At 43.9% G+C, this 6,517-nt stretch overlaps 1 pseudogene; it reads left to right on the forward strand.

The window, feature by feature from the left end:
• The first annotated feature begins 3,474 nt into the window (after positions 1–3,474).
• LOC120837840 lies at positions 3,475–4,870 on the forward strand (annotated as a pseudogene).
• Positions 4,871–6,517: the final 1,647 nt, after the last annotated feature.

Consider the following 6,517-nt stretch of genomic DNA (forward strand, 5'->3'; position numbering starts at 1 on the left):
GTCACTAGAAAGTTTCGCTATGGCGTCGCTGGCTCTTATGTAGGCAATATAGCGTACATACATGTACGCTAAAAGCTACCTGCTTGGATTGATTTGAGTTTTGCATTTAGTAAACGTTCCAGAGTGAACATCTCATATGATCTTGGTTCAATGTGCCAGGGCCGTAGAATTCCGCGCGCTTACAGCGCCACCCCGTTCTTCGAAAAAAATAAAAACTGATAATGGAAACGTTTCGAATAATTTTATGCCAAGCCGCACCTACCTAATCAAGCGGGCTTTTCTACGAGGTACGGAGACTGCGAGTCCGAGTGCGTAGCCAAATTCGATCACGGAGCCTCCGTCAATCGTCCCGTGGGAACAGCACTTGATATCGATGCTATCGCGTAAAGAAATCCATGACCCAATGATTTCCAATGCACGGCGACAACTTGAACGATTTTTTGAAGAGTCGTTCGTCCGTCGGGGCGATGAACTGCGCGAAGAGGCTTAGTATTGATATGGTGCCTCGATTACGTCTTCGACTGGTGTGTTTAGCGCCCTATCCCGCCCATACATCAAAAGTGGTCCCAATGTGGCAACAAATGACGCGAGTGTCATGCTGTTGCCTGTCGCGATCCTGGCGGTTGACCGTAGAAATGCTGGCGAAAAGCACGAGCGGACTCGAGTAGCGCTGTCGTCACGGCGTCGCTTCAGGCGTCCCAACTTCCGGCTGTCCTAGCTTCCGTGAACTGTCACAATGGAACGCGACCTGCAGCAGAACAGGCGTCTGCCATTTTTACCACAACTGTTGGGACGCCGCCAGGGTCGCGACCGGCGACAGCACGACACTTTTATGACGTCATCAGGCGGAAATCGAGGGACCACTTTTTTGGCCGCGGTAAACACACCAGTCGGAGACGCGTTCCAGGCACCATAGTATTGAGCAGGTCGCAGCGTTCACGCACATTGCGGGCGGTGAACATCTTCACTATGTACTCCTTCAGCTGCACACGGCGATCTGACTCGACCGCGGCAGGTCTCGGAAAGAATTGGCGAGCTGAACACCGCGTAATTTCGCATAACACTGTACTCCGCGAACACCACGTCGCCCACGCGGCGTTGGTCCAGGTAACCGCCATGTTGAAACAGGTGCTCTCGCTGGGCCCGAGATATCTCGAGAGCTTCCTGAAAAGCCCGCTAGCCTGCAACGAAAAATCCTCAGCGTTGTGTGAGTACGCAATACGAAAGCCCTTTTGTTGCGTTCTGCGCATGCGCATTCCCGACCCGCATTTTATTTCCGTACGCAAAACGTTTGCGTTACTGTCCCACTAGAGCTGTATTCTGACACCTTAGGAAACGCAATCAGATAGCGCCATCAGCCGATAAGAACTCCGAAGAACGGAACACGAACGAAGAAGGGTATCGCTACTTTACATAGAAATATAAATGACCCTGCCTTTCCACGCGCCTTGAGAGACATCTTTCAAATGCAATTTCTAGCCAAAAAAAAAAAAAAAAAAAGAGAGAATCCAAAAGTGATAGATGTTAAAGACAGCCAAAAGCTCCTTTTACGTCGAGAAATACAGACGCCCAAAATGCGCTGGCATCAATTTTGGTGTTCGGCGCGCTCATGAAAAGCGCATCGTCGTTATTGATTGGATTGAGGCGTGCGCCGAAAGTCCGTGATTGTGCTGAGCCTGGGAGATAGATGTTATTTATTTACAGGAGCCACTCCAATGTTGCGAGAACCATACGTTCGAGGATATTTCCAACATATCGGGCAATACTTGGGAGATACAGAGACACAATGCCTGTTTTTAATTTTTCTTGCTTCGGGGGTGGGATCATCTTCGCGCATTTCAAAGCCCCGTGAATGTCGCCCGACAGTCATGGAGTATTGCCAGTATTGTGTGCGTGTGTGTTTGGGGGGGGGGGGGGGGGGGGGTGGAGGGAGGGAGGGTGGGGGGGGGGGGGTTACTACTTTTTTTCAAATAGCAGCGCTACCGAAATTGGTCCCTAGGCTGGATGAAGTTTTAGAGAGAGAGAGAGAGAAAACATGTTTATTGGAAAGATGAAGAGTGAAGTTTTAAATGTCCAAAGAGACTCCTCGAGCACGTAAATTTAGCAAAGCTGGCGATTTGTGGGTTTGTATGTATTTTTTTGTCTGGTAAGGGTATTTCCAGTGAGTATTACGCAGTATTTTTGCGTCACACCAAGTAAAAACAAAAGAGGATATTAGGGGAGAAAAAAAATGTATTGCTGTCAAAGCATAAATACTTCGCATTTTTTAAAGATATAATTGGGAATATTTTGGAGTCCATTCATTGGCAGTGGGGATACCATCCTGCCCTTGCTAGTTTAAAAAAAAAAATACAGCTTTATATTTTGTTTCTGAAGATAACTGGATGTTTTTGGGATAAGAATAGCCTATGTGCACCTCACCCGCTGTTCGGCATGACGCACTGAAATGTGTACACGTTCAAATTCAGCGTAGATTGTAGTCCACGTAATTAGTAACCGATTTGCTTTTGCAGTTTGAGAAGTGGCCCGGCTTGCTCGTTTCACAATGTGCATCAAATATTGGAGTTAGAAGTCCCGTGTTAAGAAACTTGCTCACGTGGGCTTCAATCTAAAAAAAAAAAATGATTCTCCTGGGAAGCTAGATTAAGGCAGCTATTGAAAGAGGCTCCTCTGCATAGTGTTGAGCAGCCATTATTCACAAAGAAATCTCGGCATGCTTCGCCAGCTTCCTGACATTTGCATTTTTGGTCTTGCTTCTCTGTTCTTTGTTTGTGGATGTTAAAATCACCTATAGGTATAGATATGATATATATATATATATATATATATATATATATATGTAGAGAAAGTGCTTTGAAAAATAGCCGTCAGACGGTTGGCATCAAATAAGACGACGCCCGGTTTGATATGCGCGCGCTGTAATCAGTGTGAATCCGCGTTAATTTGTGTGAACTCGTGCTTAGGCGATCTTAGTGAACCAGTTTTGGTGATATGTTACTACAGTGAGAGGAAATAGGGGTCTGAATATATACTCGAATTGTGAGTTGAACCCGGGCGTTATACTCATCTTCCTAATTTCCGAATTACCAGAAACGACTCCCAACGAGTTCGCAGGTTGACATTGAGCAGCATATGAGGACAGGCCCCCATTCATATAAACCCGTCCTATTAGCGGCGAGATGTTTCGGTGGCGCCCTCGTTCGGTTACCTTTCGTGACGTCATTACCTTGTGAACAACAAGCTTGATGGTGTCTGTAATGAGCATTCTGGAAGCCTGAAATCATAGCGGTCTCAAAGCAACACTGCCAACACCGTCAAAATTGAAGTTCTTCCAATCCTCTTATTTCCGTCGATGAGACATCCTTTGCTGACGTCATAGTCAGCATTCGGCCAATTGTGGTGGGCCGACCACAGCGACGCTTTCGATCGCTCACGTAGCCAATAGAGACCTGCAGGTCGCGTAAGGCGAGACCGATGAAGCCGTCATTTGGAAAGTTTTTTGTTGCTACAAGAGGGTACGGCGGAACCAAAAGAAACACGTCAGCTAAACTGATATTACTTTTCCCATAGGCACTGTTGCGATATTGTGATACGTGCTTTATCCAGCGCGAGCCACGACGACCCTTGCGACCACAACCATGGGCGAAGATCACGGATGGCTACCAAAGGTGGACGGAACGCTTTCGCATAGGCAAACAACCATCGCTACCGTCATCCACTGCGCCTTAAAGCGCCCAGTCCCCGCGACTATACTTCAGAGGGCACGGCGGAACTGAAAGAGTCGCGTCACCTAAACTGATACTACTTTTCCAACGGGTGAGTAAATACTCTGCTAAAGTTGAAGCTTGGGCAAGTTGGTACGACATACGTGAGAATTAAAACAGCGCAAAGAAGGAGTGAACAGATGCGGGCTGCGCTGTCTCTTTATCTTTCTTCGTCTGTTCCCTCGTCCTTTGCGCTGTTCTAATCTTCGAGTGCAGACTTCCTTTGTATATGTTTTCAAAGTGACAACCGATTTGGTTGTAGTTCTGCCGTGCCCTGAATATATTTCTTTTACGTGTTTGGATTGTTGTAAATCACACCTCTTGCTGATGGCTAGGTATATCAAAGAAAATCCCGGTCTTGATTTTGAGGCAATGTCTAACCAACGTTTTTTTTGTTTTTTTTTTAATTGGGAAGAAAAAGGTAGGATATACAGTAAACGAAATCAAGAAAAGTCAAGACCATTTTCGTAAAGAGTTAGAAACAATAAACACTAGGATAGGCCGTTTAGACGTGTCAGTAAAAAGAGTACAGTTACGCAATTAAAAAATAAATAAAATCGTTAACAAAATGCCAAGGAGATGAGCACCGTTGTTCAGTCATAGCAGGAGGAATTAGTTGATTTGGCAGAAAGAAGGCCGCCGTAACAACTTGATAGTGTTAGGGATCCCTGTGTACTTTAATGAAACTAATGCAGATTAAAAAAAAAGGTGTGCCCATTGATTTTTGTGAAAGCCGCATGGGTGTTAAGGCGAGCGCCATTAAACGAATTCATGGACTTGAGAGAATATAAAAAAAAAAAACCGCAAACAAGGCAAGACCGATTATCATAAAGGTCTGTAACTATAACGATAAGCCCGAAGTCTTTAGGAATTGCCGATAACTAAAAGGAACAAAAATATCTGTGCCTAACGATTATTGCCCGGTCACCTTAAGAAAACGAAAGCAATTATGGGAGAGCACAAGAGGCGACAGAGCTAAGGGGGTGTATTTAAGGCTCGTCCACGTTAAGATTCTAATCGATATTGAATCGTATTTTTGGAATGACGAAAATAATTGTAGGATAAAGCTCGCCTCGGGTACAGCAAACCAAGGCACGCCTGAATGACAGTCGAATAGCTGGAGCATGGAATTCAAGCTGATTAACGTGAACGCGCGCAGTCTTGCCAACAAAGTTAGGGTTCTAGAGTACTTGCTTATTCATTATGGACCGGATGTGGTTATAGTTTCTGAAACTTGGCCGCGCCCTGAAATAACAGAGAGTGAACTAACTGGTCGGCACCAAGTTCAAAATACTACGTGATGACAGCACTGCACGTGGTGAGGGGTGTTGATAAAATAACGAAAGAAAGTATGGATTTCCTTCGAATGCCCGATATCCCAGAAAACGAAAGTGCCTGAAACAAAATAAATTTCCGTGGCATAAATATTATCGTTGGCCCCGTGTACAGGCCTTCCACTTTCCTCTGTCTCTTTCTTAAAGAATAATCAGGACGACTTAACAAATCACATTTATGTCAACTCTCGTGTTATTATTGCCGGAGATTTTAATCTTTCTTAAATTAATTAGCATCAACTGGAAAGAAGACATACTAATGTAAAAAACGAAAAAAAAAAACACACACAAAAACGGAAATTCGTTTGGACATTATCTTTGGAAAAGTACTTGTGCAATTTGTGAACAAGAAAGCGGTATATGGAAAAACTGCCGGATCATTACACTATATTGTTTTTGTTGATGTCCATCCGTCAGAATAGTTCGTTTCAGTGGAAGATGGGCTGTTGGTCTATATGTCTGTGCTGTTGTGCATGAGAAACGTTTTACCGTAAAGCAATAAAACAAAGTCACCCATCCGCGTATGGGTCTTTAGTAGAGCCCATGAATTACCTAGAGATATCTTTATGTGCATTTGATGGGGCGATGGTCGTGAATTGTTTGTGACTTCATTTTAAAAGTATCGCCAACTGCAGTCTCGAACAATTTGTTCCTAGAATAACAAACTTCGTCTGAAAACAAAACCCTCGAATAAAGAGTGAAATTAGTAAAGTAAAATGGATAATAAAAGAAAAGCGAAAAAAAGAGGAAAAGAAATCAGGGTGAGGTTTCCAGTCTTTCACGAATCTTGAAATATAAGTAATCGGAAGCAGCGGAACGATACTACACAGAAACACTAATACAATTCATGAAAACTTCGCCACAAACATTTGGGCGTACTTGAGGATGCTTGTCGGGCTGGTTTTTATTTCAGTATATCACAGCGTATTTTTTTTTTCTTTTGTGGAACCATTGATAGTAATAAGTCTGAAAGCCTCGATAATGTCCCTAACAAATTTATGAACGATATGAGAAATGGGTGTCCGAATATTTGACACTCATTATTCGGGCATCTTTGAACCATTATGTTCTTCTTACCGACTGGCTAACGGCAACGATCACCCCTGCTCATAAAACTTCCAGCAAACATAGCACTGAAAACTACCGTAAAATTTCGTTCCTTTTGTTGCAAAGTACTGGAGCCTGCATAAGGGTTACATATTCGATTACTCTGACAGTTTAAATGCCCCCTAAACCAGCACGGATTCCGGCGGAGACTATCGGCAGTCAGACAAATTGCAGAAAATATACACGATATTGGGACTTCGCTAGGTGAGAGGGGTAAACGGATGTAATCTGTCTGAACCTTTTAAAGGTTTTCGATCACGCTCCTTATGCACAACTCATTAAAAAGCTGGTAGATACCGGTATAAATTTAGA

This window comes from Ixodes scapularis, unplaced genomic scaffold (assembly GCF_016920785.2).
Source record: "Ixodes scapularis isolate PalLabHiFi unplaced genomic scaffold, ASM1692078v2 PGA_scaffold3__209_contigs__length_174095766, whole genome shotgun sequence".
NCBI lineage: Eukaryota > Metazoa > Arthropoda > Arachnida > Ixodida > Ixodidae > Ixodes > Ixodes scapularis.